The sequence below is a fragment of the Harpia harpyja genome, chromosome 11 (assembly GCF_026419915.1).
Source record: "Harpia harpyja isolate bHarHar1 chromosome 11, bHarHar1 primary haplotype, whole genome shotgun sequence".
Taxonomy (NCBI): Eukaryota; Metazoa; Chordata; class Aves; order Accipitriformes; family Accipitridae; genus Harpia; species Harpia harpyja.
Window position 1 is genome coordinate 43,342,104 of NC_068950.1, and position 16,687 is coordinate 43,358,790.

Genomic DNA, 16,687 nt, shown 5'->3' on the forward strand with positions numbered 1-16,687 from the left:
GGCTGATTTTTGCCCTGGAGAGGACTAGATGTGCTCGTGCTGCTGACTTAGTGCCCCTCATCCATGGAGATGACACCCTCCAGCAATGAGGGGGGGACTCTGGAAAATAACCCCAGGTAAATCCACAAGACTTACTCCCTCCATCTCAAGGCTGTTGCGGCTTAAGCGAGGCTAATAAAAGTAGCCGCACCAGTGGGAATGAGTTTAGGTGACTTTTCCCCTTTTTGGTTTGCTTGCCTTTGTCACCCAAATCCCTGCAACACCCGTGCCCCGTCTCGCCCTCTGCCCTGGGGCCTTGCTGTGGAGGCACTGCCCCTGCAGCTGAAATTCAGGCTGGGTCCCTGGGCAGGTCTGAGGGAACAGCTCTTTTCCAGGAATGTGAAACATCCCACCCTCACCCTAACCAGGATGCTGCCAGCACACTTCTGAGGTAGATGCAGACGTGCTGACAAAAAGCTCTTTATCTCATCTTCCTCACAGAGGTGAGGTGTCTTTTCTGACAGACAGACAGACTTCTCTGCTCAACCCGCGCTAACAGTTTTGCTGGCAGAGCTGCTTTGGTGTGGGGCATATTTAAAAAAAAACAAACAACCTCACAGCCTGTTGCTGCTCGTTGTCTGCCTGAGCCCCGGTGCTGGATGTCGCCGGGTCGGGGACGCAGAGTTCTCGTCCCTGCTTGCTCCTGCAGCCCGGCTCCACTGGCCAGCCATGCCCATGGGGATGCACGGCCAAACGTTCCTGGGGGAAAGACGCAGCCGTGCTGCTTCCACCGCAGCCCTGTCCACCCCGGGGCTCTGGGTTTGGACCAGCCACGGCCTCTGTGTTGGATGGATTCAGGTCAGCAACGCAGAAGAATACCAGAAGATTATCTGAATAAACCCTGTGTCATTTGTCTGAGGAAGCAGTGCTTGTGCTCGGGCTCTGGCCACAAACTACAGCAACAAGGATTCCTGTTTACAGTGAAAAATAGCAGAGGTGGCATATAGGTTTCTCCCATTCCAAGCAAAAAGGAAAAACCAAACCCAAACAACCCACGTGCATAGAGATGGACCAGAGTTTCCACCCTAGCACGTGATGGAGGGTTCTTCACAAAAAACAGATGCCGAAGGTCGGTTTCCAAAGTCCTTGTGTAGAAAGTGCCGAGTGGCTAACAGTCGTCACCGAAACTGCTGTGTGCTGATGCAGAGCTCTGCCTGCGCGGCCGGGCTGCCGGGGAACTCGCTCCTGCGTCTCTTCCCCCCATAGCCGCTGCGGAGCTGCTGATTCCTCCTCCTCGCAATCTGCCGACCCAAAGGAAAGCTTCCCTGGAGGCAGTACGGGTGCAGAGAGCAGGAGGTGGGTGCTGCTCCCAGGGAGCACAAAAGCCTTACCCAGAGCAAGCTGTGCCGTGTCACTTAACGAAACACAAGTGAAGAAATCCAAAAAGCCAGCAAATGTCCCCGTCGTGCGCTGTCTTGTGGGGCACTTCCTTCAGCCCAGCTCCTGCCACAGTGGCACTTGCAGCAGAGAAGCATCAGGGATGCGGGACCAAACCCCGCTGCTTTTCACCACTGTTGTCAGATCTCTGCTCCATCCCCTCTCCTTGGCCCAGCTCATGTGGGTTAGCATGGGACTCATCTGCCCTTTTTTCTACTCCAGCAAATCACTGCTGTGAAACCTCCTTTTTGATTTTTTTGCCAACGTTTTTACTGGCAAATACAGATTTCAGTCCTCTAACAGAAGCCCTTGTTCCCTGAGAGTACTTAGTGGTGGGCTATGATAAAAACACCTTGTCTTTGCTGGTGCTCTGCAGCACGGAACTGGCTCACTCTTCCCTTTTTAATCTGCAGAGGAGGTTTGTAATTGTTTTAGCGGAGAAAATGTTTGTGGAGTATTTGGGGCTGTAATGAAAGACTCCATTTCCATACTGCATGTCAGGCATCGTTAGCGCGGATGCTCCTGTGACTTTTGCCAAATGAATTGGTCTGGAAGTGTGAGCCGTGCGGCCAGGAAAGGGCAGATGCAGTCAGCAAGGAAGCTTCCAAATTAATCTGGGGAGTCTCCTTTCTTCTGAGCACTTGAAAGACCAAGCCTAAATCTACTTGACAGCTTCTTCTGTAGGGACCCATATGGCACAGAAACATTTGATCTCTCAGTCAGCTAATAACAAACTTGAAAACAATGTAAATTGGTGATTATAAAATACTCGCAGAGACAAAAGAATTTACATTTGCATCATAGCGCTTCAGTCTGATTTGATTAAAAAACCAACGAGAATCACAAATAATACGTTTTGTAAAATGTGTTAGCATCCTAATAGCTGCTCAGTAAAATGACCTGGCTTAGTCTTAGGGTAAAGAGAAAAAAGGAGATATTAATAAAGGCTAAAAGCCAAGGTAGGAAACGCTGCTGCCCACAGGCGGGCTGTGCTAAGCTGCTGCATGCAGCAGGACCTGCGGTGTGCGTGCGCAAGCGTGTGCGTGCGTGCAGCATCATCGCTCCGCGGCGCAGCAGCTGCTGACCCGGGGAAAGCGTGTGCCCGAGTTTGGGAAAGCCGGGTTTTCTGTGCCGTGGTCCTGTGCCTGCGAGGCTGGCGCTTCACTTGGCAGGGTCGGGTCTCGGAGGCTTTCCTCACTGCCGGCTGCAAAGCACTAAACCAGAAAGCTGGGATTAGTGGGGGAAAAACAATTTGGCTGCTCTAATTTGCCTTTTAAGTGTTGCGTGAACAAGTGACCCCATAGTTTATGGTTGGCCTCTTTTTAAAGCAGGTCAGTCCTGAGTTCCTTCTAATGGAACCGTGAGTGCTTTTCAGTCAAATTATGTATTAAAAACTGCTCTCTTGCCCACAGTGGTGCTAACAGCTCTACAGTGGCACGCAGCTCTCCTCTCCCGGGGCTCCCCACTTATTTCAGCATCTTCAGAATGAGATGCAAAGCTTCCTGCGCTCTCATAGCTTTATCTCGGCTACAGTTCCTCCAACTGTTCCTTTCCGCTGCACCTACAAGTGCTGCAAAGTAGAGCCCAAACTGTTCCCCCCGTCAGTACCCTTCCTCCATGGCAAAAAATTTGTGCCTGTGCGGCCCTTGCCCGTTCAGCTGGTGGGATTTGGAGCCTTGCGTGGGAGAGGGAGATGGCTATAGGCAACGGTTGCTCTTGGGGAAGCCCGGGTGGATTTGCCCACTGGGTTGCCGAGTGGGACGTAGCTCTTGGCAGCCGCCGAGTGCCAGCAAGTCTCTGAATATACAGCAAGTAAAGGAAAAGCGGCTGGTGGTTAAGGATAACTGGTACAGCTCTGAATACGGGAGACTTCGTTCTACGCGCCAAGATTCAGTTAGTCATAATTTTCTCAGGAAATTTCACTTTTACCCCTGGGCTGTAGTATAGCGGATTCCTTCCAAATCGGTGACTGTGTGCAACAACAGAGAAACGCGGTCAGCCCGTACGGCACTTAATGGGCCGCGTTTGCCAAAGACGTGGCGATGGAGGTGTTTGCAGAGACTCGGCCCCTCTGTGCAGATGGATATTTGCATGAAAATTACTCCTGCTCGCTCGTTGCTTCTCTTCAGACTAAAGCTATAGACTCCTGTCCCGGAGGAGCCCAATTAGATCCAGATGTCTCACTCATCGTATGCGTTTTAATCTTTACCCTGAGTTTACGTAATGCCGTATCTCATTTCTGCATGCAGTTTCCACTGCAGAAAAGTGAAAATACATCACAAGAGCTCACTGACAAAAGCAACCGTGGCCGTACACGGAGCAGAAATCAGCCCAGCCACCGAACTGCCGCTCGGTGATTTCTCGTCCCAGTCTGGTGGGTCTTGCAGAGGAGCCACTACCAGAAGTCAAGTTATAGCAGGTAGCAGCGGCCGGGGTGACTCCCAGCGCACGGGGTGATGATTTTACTAGCTGGTGTCAGCGAGCACATGCACCAGAGGCTGAACCCTTGTGCTAGAGGCAGAAAAGCTCCGAAATCCTGTTCTTCTGTAGGTTGTGACACCCGTGGAAGATGGACTGTTTCTCTCTAGATGGCAGCATTGGTAAAGAGTCTCGGGGCAGTGTCGGATGGACCCAGGGTCCTGCGACACCTCACATCGCCGTGATTTCACCTATAATCCGGGCGTTCATTCACAATTCAAAATTACTGCATCTTTGAAGTCCTTAGTGAGTTCACGGGCTGCCAAGCTGTTCCCTAAGCGTAGTCTCCTGAGCATAAGTATTGGCACAAAGCTGAAACCCAGCCTGGTAAACCAAAACCAGTCACTTTGAGACTGGCTAAAACAATTCAGGAAAACGCTGCACAATGCTGGTTTTTTGTGGGGTATTTCCATGTGATAAATCCAAAGTCTAATCTCCAGATCTTCAGCATGCAGAGTTTGGGGCAAAATTGCCAGTTAAGCCTTGAAAAAAATCTGTTCCCTCAGCTTTGCCGTGAAGAGCCTGTGTTATTCGGCACGTTTCCATCACAGCACTGACAGCTATGCCCAGGCTCAGGTGGGGATAGTGGCTGCAAATGAAACAAACCACTTATCAAATCAAATAAACCAATTCTCATTTTTTCCCCTCAATGTTTTCCGACGCTGTCCAGGCATGTGGGACCACCAGCACGTGCCGGTGTGTCGGTGCACTTTCTCCACTGTCAGAAGAGCTGCTTCTCATCCCTTCCCTTAGTATTCCCTCGCACTCCCCGGCTCTGGGAGGCTCTGGAAAGATCCCAGAAACCGTGAGCTGGGACCAGCAAGGAGCAGGGCCAGGCTGGGGCCAGGGAGTGCGGGTGAAGGAGAAGGGTCAGGGAAGCGTGAGAGTGGATCACGCACCAGCACTGGGGTGGAGGTGGGGGGGGTGGTATATATGGAGACTGGAAGGGATGAAAGCTTCAACCCAGTGACGGATTTGGTTTTACTGCCTTTGTTTTCACAGGTTGTGATTACGAGCCAGAATTAACAGAGATAACGGCCCTATTCCCCATTATGGGAAATGGCTTTATATGCCAGCGCAGAACCTGCTGCTCACAGCATCCCACCTGCACTTTAATTCTGTAAACTCACACTTTCCTCTGTGGCTAAACACTCAGATATACTCACGCAGAGCCTGATTACAGGGAACAAATTAAGTTTTAATTAGGAAGAGGACTCTTAGCGAGGAGCAACAGTCCAGATCTGAAATTCATCCAGGCTTGTGTGACAGCGTGTGAGAGGAGCCAAAGCCGCAGCCATTAGGATGGATTCGTACAGCATCTGAAGTCGTTATTAAATATCCATCCTCCCATTTCTGATGGCACGGGTTATAATTTGCGTCATCTTGGTAAATGAACCCCAGCATGACAGCCCTCTGCGCACAGGGGCTGGGCACCGGTAACATCTCCTGGCATCCCACCGGCTCCTGGACAAAGCAGCAACGCTGTGCACTTCACCAGCAAAACTACAGCGAGGTAAAGGCTGGCGAAGAAATCCTGCCCGTGGCACATTTAATTTGCCATAATTTTGACCTTTCCATCCATCCCTAGATGTAGCCAGGATGAGATAAACATTAGAGGAGTCTGGCTGTATTTAATGGCTATATTTAACATCACGGCATTGCTAAGAAAGACCTTGCACCAACTTCAAATCAATTCAGCTGCCTCGCCTCCTTTATAAAAGCCATTCTGGAAGGACTGTTAAAAACCTTTCACGCTCTGCTCCCTCGAGGTGCCTGTTTGGGTGCCACAGGGTGACTTTTAGACGTGCTGCCGCTCCCACCGTGGCGTACAGCTCCCTGCGTGGGGAGTCCCCAGGGTCGTTCCTCTGCTCTTTCCAGTCCTGGTGAACCTCCTCGCGTCCTCGGCAGAAAGGAAGGTAAAAAAAAAAGGTTAGTTGTAGGGGGAATAAATAGGCAAAGAAAGTCCTGTGTCACAGTGAGCGAGTATGCGAAGCTTTGAATCATTTGACTCCGTGTTTATCCACCGCTCCTGGGAGACGGGGGGAGCTGGAGGGAAGCGGAGGAGTTTAGGAAGTTTGCAAGCAGAGTGCTTGTGTTGTTTCTGGCACAAAATAACCAGTCATGTGTGTCCCTTCACAATGCCATTAACCTCCCATGGCGAGGCCGGGAGACCTTCAGAAATGATCAGCTCCACCACTTCCATGAAGGATGACTTCGGCAGTTGTTCCTGGCAGCAGCAAGGCTTGGACTGCCAGGAGGAGCCATGAGCAAGGTGGGGCAGGATCCAGTTATGCAGAATAAATCTCATAAATGCGGGTTAAAGCGCTGGAGACAGCTGCTATTGAAATGAGAAACAGCTTTTATCTCTGAGCGGTGCTGAGGGCTGCAGGATGGCTCGCTCGGAGGAAGGTGCATAATCCAGGCAGTTCGGTATCAAGGCAGCAGAAGCTGAACCCCTGCCCTGGCCAGAGGATCCCTCGTGCGAGGAAGGACGGACAAGGGGCAGCAGCACGTGGGACTTTGCCTTCTCCTTTGGGATCACCTGCCTGCAAGGATCCTTACCAAGAGAGAGGTTTTCCTGAGTTTAAGATTTGTTTTAAGGCCACCATGTCTATAAGGTTAGATTGGATATTAGGAAAAAATTCTTCACCAAAAGGGTTGTCAAGCATTGGAACAGGCTGCCCAGGGAAGGAGTTGAGTCACCATCCCTGGAGGTATTTAAAAGACGTGTAGATGTGGTGCTTAGGGACATGGGTTAGTGGTGGGCTTGGCAGTGCTAGGTTAATGGTTGGACTTGATGATCTTAAAGGCCTTTTCCAACCTAAACGATTCTATGATTCTATAAGCATTTTCCTGCTCAGGTCACTAATGTTGCTCCCTCCCTGAACTGAGCGTATTGCTGCAGGCTGGGTTTGGCTGTGCTAAGGCTACACACTTGTCCAGAAAGGGGGGAAGGAGAGAGAAAGTTTTCTGTATTTTTCCTTTCTGATCATGCAAAACTGGATGAAACAGGAGACAGAGACTACAAACCTATCCTGTCCCAGCGTAGTCCAAAGATAAAAGCGTTAAAATACTCTGTAATTATAGTCAGCCTCAAAGAAGAAATTTTATGAGGGCAGTAATCAGATGCTCAGCTCTTACAATCTGTGGCACAAAATGAAAGAATGTGATTTTTAAACAATGCTGGGGTTTAATTTGGCTCAGCAACAATTTAGAGGTGTTTCTTCCTTCATAAGAAATTCAAACTGTTTGAGAGTCTGACCACTTGGATGACAGAGAAAAAATAATACGTATAATTTAAATGACAGTTCTGTCTAATTCCAGATGCCTACATCTTTCAGGGTGAAGCATAGGCTTTTACAAAGCAAAATGAAAGCACCAGTTATATGCAGCTTAGGCTGAAGAACTTAATTAGTATGTAAGTGTTATCTCAAATAGCTAAATTGGAGTTTACTAGAATGCTAAAACGGATATGGCCCAGTTAGGTCCTGATTGCCTTTGTCAGGAGTACCTGAGTTTTGAGAGGTCAGAGTGTACCCTATGCTTACTGGTTTTTAGCTTTGAGTGTCCTCCTGATAAAATTGTTGGTTTTGTGGAAGTTGAAACACTAAGTTATATGGAAAGTAGAGAAGTCAGTAAGTTTAGGTAGCTTAAGGACAGATTTCCTAATGCAGGATGGCAGCATTCAGCCTGTGTTATTTAACCAACTAGTCAAGCTTATTAAAAATTAAAGACATTCTGTTAAACATTCTGAAAACATTATGGTTTTACTGTTCAAATTAAAACCCTATTATCAGAGATTCCCTCAGACTTCCTGAAATCAAAGGAAACTTACTTTCCCTGAGTTTAACTTCTTAACGGGCAATGCAAGGGTATCACGCCTGCCTGCACATCGCTGTTGTGAATTTTTTTAGCCTGGTTTCCTAAAGAGCCCCATGCGGTCACCCCACCTTTGCGTGTCTCTTCTAGGTGACACCAGGAAATCTGTTGCCATATTTCAAATTGGATATAGATGTGCGTTAGCAAAGAGGTTAAATACAGTTGGTTCGATGGTACTTCGCAGTGGAATGGCAGAGAGAAAGAAACCCTGGTGAGACCTCTGCTGAAGAACGGCAGCTCTGGGAGCTCAGCCCTTTCTAGACATCAGTGAATCCACACAGGACTGCATGCCCCAAACACACCCCTGTAGGAAACCCAGTGCCATCGTCTCTCGTGCCAGTGGAACTATTTGTTTTATAATTGTTCAAAAGAAAGGTGTGAGGTTCTGGTGCTTCTCCACGGTCTTCTGCTGTTCGCCCCGTGGGGCGCGTGGTGCGGCACAGAGCCCCCAAACCGGCTCCTCTCGCTCCCTCCTCTCTTAGCAGGCAGGGCAGAGCTCGCAGGGGTCTGCTTCATGGCAGGGGTCTGGCTCGTCCCGTCTCCGGTCGCTGCTGTTAATGTCGAGTTTCTTTTCCGTGATCCCTGAGACTGTAGGATCCCTCCAAACTCAGAAGTTTGGTACTCGCACACATGAAAAGGGATGCCATAACTCTTCAGTCCCAGGGCAACGTCAGCAGCAGCCGCACTTGGTCAGCTGTGGAAGGATCTGCTGCAAAGCTTTTTTTTTTCTGGTTTACTCCTCCTTCTGCTTGTTTACCAAAGGGAAAAGTTGTGGCGTGACCTCAGCCTCTGCCTGCTCTGCCCTTGGCCTGTGTGTGTGTGTGTGTGTGTGCAGGCACTGCAGCTCAGCACCCGCCACACCAGCAGCTTTGGGGCAAGGAGGGAGGTGGGAGGTGGGAGCTCCCCGACGAGGTGGGAAACTCAGTAAATTGGAGTCGTGACAGGTGCTGGAAGGTCGGTGGGAGACTTCTGAGGTGCAAGTAGAAAGGATGAAGGATACAAAACTGCTGGGTATCATTACTTGTGCTGTTTGTATCTCGCTTAAAAATATGTTCTGGGATTCTGATATTAGTCATTAGAATCATGACACAAAGAAATATGGCAGAATGTGGCCAAAGCTGCTCCGGCAGAAGCAAAGGGAATCTACGGGGTATGAAAGCTGTGTTTGCGGTTCGGTAACGCACCCGGCTATTTTATAACTCGCTCTGTTTATAATAACGTGCTGTTGGATGCGAGCTGCCGACATTTTAGACTTTCGTGCATGTCTGCTATTAAAATCTGTACGTGATGAGAGTCGTGAAGACAAAAACCTGGCAAAGCCGGGAATTTACCCTGCAGAGCCGTGGTGCTGGGCTGCGTTACCTGCCTGGGTGCAACACCGGGGGCTGAGGCAGGGCCAGGACTCGCGCTGGGGGCTGGCGGGTGCCGTGCGGAGCTGGGGCTGCTCTCCTCCCTGAGTCCACCCCGGTGAAGAGGGATGGGGATTTGTGGTGCTGCAGATACTTGTTTGCTTCGGCAAATTGTTTTGATTGGAGAAAATCAGGGAGGTATTTTAAAAAAGCTAATCTTTCTGCTTCTGTATTGTCAGGATAACTGTCCTCATTTTTGTACGTTTTATTTTGATTGAGCAAAATGTTTAACGTAAATTGAAGCCATTTATTTTTTACTTTATTGCAAAGCAAAACTGCAAGCAAAAATGTGCTACATGTACAGGGCTGTTAATTAGTATCTCGCTCGCAGTAGCAGGTGGGACAGTAGAGCTTCTGGCACAATTTCAAGCATTTACTGTTGATAACATTTATGGCAGCGCTAGCAATGTAAGACATTTTATTTTTCTGCTTTCACAAAAAAAAAAAAGAGATGGAATAGATCCATGCAAATTAAACAGCAGCAAAAACTAAACTAGACATTAGTGGTTTCAAATACCCAGGCTGTACTGGTAAGCTCTCTATCATAGAGGGAATCAAAGTCAATTTTTAAGCAGCTATTGTATGTTCTACTTTGAACTGATTATTGTGAATGTCTTATAAAAAGCAGCTGAGCTGCATTTTTCAATTTTATATACAGGCCTTGAAAACCCACTAAATAGCTGAATGTCCCTGTGCATGTATGTTAAACTTCCTGTGCGGTAGAAAGAAGGTACAGAATATACCTCAGCTCATATATAAATAACATACTACTAATTTTTTCTGCCATTACCAAGTGGGTTGATGCTAAACAGCATATAGCCGCTGGATGTTTCATAGGAATTGTTTTTCAGATCCAGGGAAGTGCTACAGATTCCTCTCACTATGCACTAATTCCTGCAAAATTGTGCATAATGGTTTCGTAGCTCAGTGCTTGCATATGGGATCTTTCTTTCATCTTAACTTCTGGAGTTTCTTCTCCTTTCTTTTTTCCCTTCTTTGTTTCCGGCTTTTCCTCCTCTTCAGTCTCCTTCACAGTTTTCCAACTTGCCATCTTCTCCGTACATAATATATTTTCCCCCTCTAGATTTCTTTTCTCTTTTGTAGTACCGTGTAGGAACACAAGACTTCAAGATCAATATTTAACATCAACATCTGCAAACCCTCCTCTGGTCCATGCTTTCAGCATTGACTAAAATTCCCTTTGTGGAACACCAGCGTGGATGTCTGAGGAGTTACTGTACAACCAGGTGAGCTTGCAGAAAAGGCAGATGCTGCAGTTTTTGTAACGTCCCCAGAAAGCTCCCACGGGAGAAAAGCAAGACAGCGGCTCCTCTGGCTCACCTTGGCCGCGGTGGCTCCTTCTGGGCTGGCTGAGTGTGGCTGGGGGCTGGGGAGCTTTGGCCACGTAGCCTGAGCTGTGGAGGTTTGTCCTACTAAGAGATGTTGTCAGGTGTATGGCTGTGTTAAAGCAAAGAACATCTTCCATAGCAACTGCAGTGTTTGTAGTAGCAATAGCACACGGGACTGCCTCACTCCTGTACTTTACAGCACTGCAGTGATCGTCCGTTGCAAGGAATGTTGAAGCCATGAAGCACTGACTGGAAAAAAAAAGGACATAAACCCCAATTTTCAGAGCTGGCATAAGCAACTTATAAATGAATCGCGCTGAGAAATAAAGGGAAAGAGGCTCATCAGTCACTGCAAACGTGAGCTGGAAGGATTAAAGCACATCTTGTCCAGTTTCATGGCAGCTACACGTACACGTCCCTGTGCACAAACCAGCGTGCTCTGCTGCGGAGCCCGGGTGAGCGTGCAGCCGTCCGACGGGAGCAGCTCGGTACTTGCCCAGCACACAACGTGGGCGAAAGCCCCCGGTGCAGATGTACCTGGGCACTCCAGCACCGCTGGGCAACTGGGAATATTTAACCTAGAAGTAGAAGCAAGGATGTTTGTGCTACGTATGTGGTCTTATTCCCCAAGCTCCAGCACTCCTGCCAGCTGCATGGGTCAGTGACACCCGGTACCAATGCAAACCCCAAAGATCTTCTTAAAAGTTAGTCTTGTTGGGACTCAGCTCCCTCAAAACAATATTTAAAAGCATATGAAATATCCTTCAAAAATCAGTTGTCTTTATTTTGACACCGTTCATTTTTTTCCCATTAATAATGATTATTAGCATTATTTTAAATCTGTGTAGCGAGACCTTGAGTGATGGCCAAACACAGAAGGTGCTGATGCGGATGCCAAAACCAGAGAGGATGTATCAGTGGAGGGAGAAGGAGATGACATAGATGTAGGCTACCTTACAGGAGAATTTTCTTAACAGTAAGAGGTTTTGCTAGGGGTTATTTGATGCAATTTGTGATGGAACACTCTGGAAAACATCTCTAGTTTTTATGCATTTAAACCTCTGTAGATTTTCTGTTTCATTTGCTCCACAGAAACTAATATAAATGTAAAGAACTTTAATCAACATCTTTTAGCATAAATGATATACTAGAAACATTACAAAATACTAAGTATTCAGTTACGTCCCAGGGTCCCATTGCTTTCATTCCACATACAGTGAAATGTATGAGTCCTGAAGCAGTCTGAGAGGTAAAGGTTAAATTATGGATATGTATTCAGCATTTTAAAGGTCTAAGAAGCTGTCAGGCCCTGTAGTCCCTTCTACATGAAAGGCTTGTCAGCACGTGTTGCTGAGATCGGTGGGAGATCTGCACTGGCGACCCAGAGGAGACAAGCAGACACGGCATGAGCTGAAAGGATAAAGAAGAATAGAACTAGTAGTGGTCTATAAAACCAATATAACTTGTATTTGTTCCTTTGGTATTGCAATACCACTCCAAAACAGAGGCCAACTGTTAACAGAGGCAAAGCCAACTTCAGCTTTTGTAGGCTGACAAATGGTCATGTAAGTTACCAAATAACGCAAGACCTCAGGATTAAACTTCTCCAATTGTTTTCACATGATGCAACTTTAAATCTCTCTTTTGAACAGTATTAAATTTCCTTTCATTCCCATAAACTTCAGAAAAAGTTGACTGCTCTCACATTTCAGACTGTGACCCAGCTAACTTGCACTTTTCCCCTCTGCTAGTCTGGAGAACAGAATAATGAAATTCAGACAACAGTGACCAAATGTTGCTCCGTAGAACTTTCCTTTTACAAAACAGATGAATACTCCTGGGCTCCAAAACACTGCAGGGAACAAAACTTTCAAACCTTATGGAAATAAAATAGTAAGCCTATGCAGTGACTTCATCTGCTTTATCAGATCAGAGACATTTTCACTGGAATTGAAATGGATTTTTAAAAAAACTCTAAATAGAGCAGAAGAATTAAAAAATCCCACTGAAGCCATTATTGAAATACTGCTTTATTTAAAAAAATCCACACCCGTGCGAGTGAAAGCTAAATTTCACAGAGCTATAGAGGAGAAAAAACCCTCCATCATCCTCATAATTTACATAATTCTTTGTTGCAGATAGAGGTGTGCTTTTATAAGATCCAGGAAAATAAATACTTTAGCTTTTGTGTTTGTGATTAAGAAGACGATAAATGCATTGTGTACTCTGATTTGGACAAAGGGCTATAGAAAATGACCACAGACATGCTGTGTGGAGGTTCAGTTGCTGCAAGGTCTGGAATTTCTCCCTGGAGGTGCTGAGCACTCTCGGATCTCACAGAAACCCGACCAAGTTAGTCCACTCAGCATCTTGCCAGATGAGGCCCTATATTTATATAACAAGAAATACCCACTGTGCTGCAGATTTGCTGCTGGTGTGAGTGGAATTGCATTCACTTAAGCCCATTGCAAATTTAGCCACTAGAGTCAAAATAAAAGGAGCCAAAATATATAAATCCAGCAGACGAAGTTTATGGGGGAACTAAACCAAACATTCAACATCAAGATTTAGTGCAGCCAAATTGTTATAACTAAATGGGGTACCTTACATCATTTTGTGTCCTAGGGGCATAGTCTCCATTTTAGTGGCGTGCTAAACTCACGCTGATATCAATAAAAGTTTTACATGCAAAATGAGTGGAAAATACGAGATGTTAGATAGTGCGATACAAGTCTATAAACCTGATACCTAAACCCTGCTATCGTGGCTTTGCCAACCCCCCGCTAACTTCCATGCAAATTCCACCGATGGATCTCTAGTTCAGTTTGTCTTAATTGAAAGTCTTAAAGGTGAATTGAAATGTTGTTGGAATAAAAACCTGTTTAAGATGCCAAATCCCTAACAAAATCCCTGTATAGACTCACAAGTAAATAAATTGTAAAGGCAAATGTACAGGGCTTCTTATTAACCTGTCAAACCATGAATTCTGGAATCTATTTTTCTCCCGCAAAAATTGTGACATTCTTCTTCCTCTAATGACTGAAGTATTTTACTGCTTTACATGCCTGGCAACAAAGATGATATTGTTTAGGAAGGTGGTGAAATCTCCCTTGTTCATGCTGATGGCTGCCATGGCCCTTCCTGGCACGACTACTTACTACAGGTTGGTCTGGGGCTGCCTGCAAATGGTGTGAAGTCATGGATTAAGACAGTTGAGTGTAATATCAGTTCAGTTTTCCAAACTATTGCCTTGATAACCTCCTTCCTGAATCAGATTTTTTGAGGATTGGGTTAATTGATTCCTTTTAGAAAAAGCAAACAAACTCTGCAAGAGGAGTCGTGGTCCCTTTGAAGTTAACGAGGAGTTTCACCTGAAATTACCCGAGATATTTTGCAAAAGTACAACCTGGTCATGCCTGAACTAAGCTGTAAATCCATTGCCTTCTTTTCAAGACTCACTTCTGGGGCTAATGAGAAAGTCAGAGATAAAACAATTGCAACTCTTTCCTCCTGAAGGATAACTACAAAGCTCAGCATCTGACATGGAAATAACCAGCCTGTGTGACTATTTGGAAGCATTGCTGTTACACGCTTCTCCCATCGCCCGTCCTGCTCTGTACCACGTCTGGTTGTTAGATTAACGCTTTGAAAGTGCCCAGCACAATGGATGTCAAATTCAATGAAATGCTGGGGTGCCAACACACAGTTACAAAAATAAAGTAATAACAACAACAAAAATAATGCATAATAAGCGTGCCAATATTTGCATATGTTATTAAGTAGTCGCTGGTGTTTGTGTCCCATTCTATCGCCCTCGTTTTTCCAGAAGGGTAACATTACATGTTATGGAGGTATGTAATTCAAGGATATAAAGAACAGAGTCCTTCTGCTATATATATAAAATTCCAGTGTAATTCACATATGAAAGGGAAAGAATTGTGGTCTATTTCAAGGCTTTTCCTTTTATCTTTTCCATAGTCTCCTGCCAATTTTCAAAGTACTCCCAGATCACAGTCTGAACAAGATTGTACTGCACCTCCTGATACTCCCTCCCTCCGTCACTCCCCAGGGCTACAACCTGTCCTCTGATCCCTGATGGTGCCCTCTTCCACCGTTCCCTACGGCTAGCCAGTCCTTTGCTTTTCTCTTAAGGCAAAGAAAAAAATTTCAGCCTGAGAAGGAGACAGAGCTGTGGCAAAGACTGGCACAAACACACCTATTCATCGGCCTAACCTGTTGCCTTCAAAATAAAAAGAGGCGCCCGGCAGGGCACGCGTGTCCCACCACCTACGGACATACCTTGAGCTACTCCACGGTGTCTGCAGCTGACCTGCCTGATTCAGGCAGTGGAAGGCATGTCAGGAAACATCCTGACAAGGACCGGCGCTGGATTTAACTCTTAACTAAAAAAACGCGTCAAGTGCAATCCATTACCTCCCTGTCTTTGGTGTCTTGTCTTGCTCCTGCTGAAAACACAAATACTGAAACCAGCCTTAATTGCTTAATAGTGTTCTGTCACGATCCCCAGGTTTATCAACCGTTTTCTTATGCGATTATGAACAAAAGGGAAAGCTTTTGCTACAAGATTGTATAAAGTAAAATTTTTCACATGCATGTTGGCCAATGTCCGTACTTCTTAAACTGTCTGCAACAGACTTTTACAAGACATATAACTTGCTGGAAAAAATCGGATAGCACAATACATGTCTTTCTTGTTCATGCCTATTCTCTATACAGTGGCTGACTTTTTTTAGAGAATTCAGAAAATTTACACTCATATCTCTTGTTCCTTTTAAAGAAACATGTTATTATTTGTACTGCACTTGCTCCTGAAAACTCAGCTAGAAAACGAAGGATGCATCAATTGAGACAGTATGTTCACATGTTAGAATTCCTATTTTAAAGAATTGACAGTGTAAGATATATGTAAATCTCCAATCTTTAAAAAGTACCAGCAATTGCTGTTTTCCACGTTATATCAGCATTCAAAAATCAGCACTGAAATCAGATTTACAGGTGGTCTTTCCATGGGTGCACAGATTCTAGGAATCCATAGGCAGTTCTAACCTCATCTCCAGGTTCCACTCTGGAAGCCTTAACACATTAGTGTAATTCTAGTTGAATTTCAAATGGGCAAAGGATGATTGATACAGCCTCAAATGGCTGAATGACAAAATCTGGTCTAGATTAATAGGAGTATTAGTGAAAGATGGAAAGGAAAACAAGGATTCTTTTATAATGTGACAAGATACTTAAGAACACACGTCAGTAACTACAAATGTGTAATGTTTCTCTTTTATTTTGCTGTACTTCTGACACTATTCTCTTACAATATTTTGCTTATCATCCTCTTGTGAGGTTTATTGTACTTACAAATCATTCCCAGACAGTCAGCTTCTTTGCTATCTTTTCATTAAAAAAAAGAATAAAAAAGTTTTGTGTGCAATACATTTTCCCTGCGGGAACTAATTCCACAACAATGTTGACTGTAAGCCTTTCATTGTTTTAAAATATGTAGACATGCATCAAACAGTTGATTCTTCTCCCCAGAGTCACCTTCTGAAGCTTTAGCTGTGCATTACATCTCTGAAGCATCCTGCAGACCATGTAGGAGAAACTGTCTCTAATTTGTCCTCCCAAGCCACTGCTTACCTTTACCTCGACTACTTTTTGCCATCAGATCGTTATGAATACTCTGCGCTATTCATTTTACGGTGTTTAGGGCTGTGTCCACTCTAGTTCCTTTGTTTAATATATTTTTAGTTCTTCCACTGTGGTATGACAGGCTGCAGCATGTTAAAGGAAAAGTAGGGAGAATATTTGTATTGATTTCAAAATGCTGCAGATTGAGAGCAGATGTACCATGAATTCCCAAAACGTATGTTTTAACTTTCATTTATGTGCTGTGCTGAACAGTCTTCAAGCCAGGAAGTGATTTATATTTGCTAATTGCATGCACTTTGGTAGATCTGCAGCTAAAAATAAGTGGTTTGTTTTTTATTTATAAAAGATTTATCCTTTCACACTGCATGTATCTAACACTTACAAGCTAACTGAAGACTTGGGGAATCTGCATTTAGTCTCCCCATCTGCCATAGACTTCTTTTGTACCCTTAGGCACTCGCCGTGGGTTATCCCTGCGCCCAGCTCAGAGCT